Below are 2,605 nucleotides of genomic sequence, written 5' to 3' on the forward strand. Positions count from 1 at the left end.
CATCCATCAATCAATCCATCATCCATCCATTGATCCATCCATTAATTTATCCATCCATCCATCCATCTATCTATGGATCCTTCCATCCATCCATCCATGTATCCAACCATTCATCCATGGCTCCATCTATGGATACATTCATCCATCAATCAATCCATCCGTCATCCAACCATTGATCCATCCATTAATTCATCCATCCATCCATCCATCCATCTACGGATCCTTCCATCCATCCATCCATGTATCCGTCCATTCATCTATGGATACATTCATCCATCAGTCAATACATCCATCCCTCCATGGACTCATCCATCCATTCATTTATGGATCCATTCATCATCCATCTATTGATCCATCCTTGCATCCATCCAACCATCTATGGATCCATCTATTCATCCATCTACCCACTCGTCCATCCATCCATCTATGGACTATGAACCATGGATCCATGGTCAGAATTTGGAGAAAACAAGATCAGGAGGTAATCCCATCATCTCAACAACACACTCCTGGGGGTCCAGGGTCTCCTCCCAAAATAATGTCCTTGGGAAATCTGCAGAGAGAGGAGTCCAGGAGGCATCCTAATCCCAGTCAGATGCCTGAACCACCTCAGCTGACTCCTTTTGATGTGGGAGCATCACCTCAACTCCAAGCACCTCAGATAATGGAGCTCTTATCTTAAGGAGGAAACTTGATGTAGTGGTTTGTATCCAGGAACTCACTCTTGTGGTCACGATCCATGACTATAGGTGAAGATTGCAATGTAGATCAACCAGCAAATTATATACACATTTAAATAAAAATACTCATTATGGAGGGCCAATATCAAAAATTTTCAAAATATTACATTTTCCACAAATTTATGTCATGGTTGGACAGGCTTTTGAATGTGAAACCGATGCTACTAATGTGTATTTTTAAAGCTGGTAACAAGAATCTACAGAAAGTCAATGAAAAGTTAAAGAGTAGCTTGCTGTTGTCATTTCCAGCTGTTTTCCACGTGGTAAGTGTTTGATGTTCATCCCAACAGAGCGCATGTGCGACTGCGGCAAGCCAGTTTACCACATAATAGATGGGAACTTTAAAGCACATATTCATGTTTTATTCTCTGTCAAAATAAACTTTTCAATTATTAAAAAACATTTTTATTTAAATTTGCAATAAGTATTTCAGATATCCTTACAGGGCCAATGGCATCATGTTGGGTTTTCAGATTGAGGTAATTCATGTTATTTTACATCATCTAAAACACAAGTGTTTTTTTTTTTAGCATAAATCAACATACAATAAATACATTTTAAAGTAAAAATGTCCTTGCATTAAATAGTGCTATTAAGATAAGTTATATTAAAAATTAAGATATCAGAAGTTACATTATGCATATTTAGATACGTAACAGCAATAATTACACGTATATTAAGATATTTGAGATATATTTCAGATAATATTGTGTTTTAGCATAAAACAGATTGTATGAAAATAGCAACGATTGCCGTTTACTAGTCCAACCATCCATTATCTTTTACCTGGTTCTTCCATTTTGGGTCACGGGGGTCGCTGGTGCCAATGTCCACCAATCACTGTGCGAGGGGCGGGGTACACCCTGGACGGGTCGCAAGTCCATCACAGGGACACATAGAGACAAACAACCATTCACTCTCTCACTCACACCTAGGGACAATTTAGAGTTGCCAATCAGTTTAACATGTATGTTTTTGGTCTGTGGGAGGAAACCGGAGTACCCTGAGGAAACCCACGCATGCACGGAGAGAACATGCAAACTCCACCCAGAAAGGCCTCCGGACCGGGATTTGAACCAGGGACCTGCTTGCTGAGAGGCAGCGGCTCTACCAGTTGCACCACCGTGCTGCCCATTTTACTAGTGAATTTTTGAAAACCTCTTGGAAAAAAAAGTGTTGTGCATACTGTTTTTTACAAACACACACATAATTTATATATATATATACATATATATATATTATATACATATTATATATATGTATATATATATATATATATATATATATATATATATATATATACACACACAAACCGGATTCCAAAAAAGTTGGGACACTAAACAAATTGTGAATAAAAACTGAATGCAATGATGTGGAGATGGAAAATGTCAATATTTTATTCGTAATATAACATTTATGACAGATCAAAAGTTTAATCTGAGTAAATGTAACATTTTAAAGGGAAAAAAATGTTGATTCAAAATTTCACAGTGTCAACAAATCCCAAAAAAGTTGGGACAAGTAGCAATAAGTGGCTGGAAAAAGGAAATTGAGCATATAACGAACAGCTGGAAGACCAATTAACACTAATTAGGTCAATTGACAACAGATTGGGTATAAAAAGAGCTTCTCAGAGTGTCAGTCTCTCAGAAGCCAAGATGGTAAGAGGATCACCAATTCCACCATTGTTGCGCAGAAAGATAGTGCAGCAATACCAGAATGGTGTTACCCAGCGTAAAATAGCAAAGACTTTTAAGTTATCATCATCAACCGTGCATAACATCATCTAAAGATTCAGAGAATCTGGAACAGTCGCTGTGCGTAAGGGTCAAGGCCGTAAAACTCTACTGGATGCTCGTGATCTC

The sequence above is a fragment of the Nematolebias whitei genome, chromosome 23, assembly GCF_014905685.2.
Source record: "Nematolebias whitei isolate Nwh7 chromosome 23, NemWhi1, whole genome shotgun sequence".
NCBI lineage: Eukaryota > Metazoa > Chordata > Actinopteri > Cyprinodontiformes > Rivulidae > Nematolebias > Nematolebias whitei.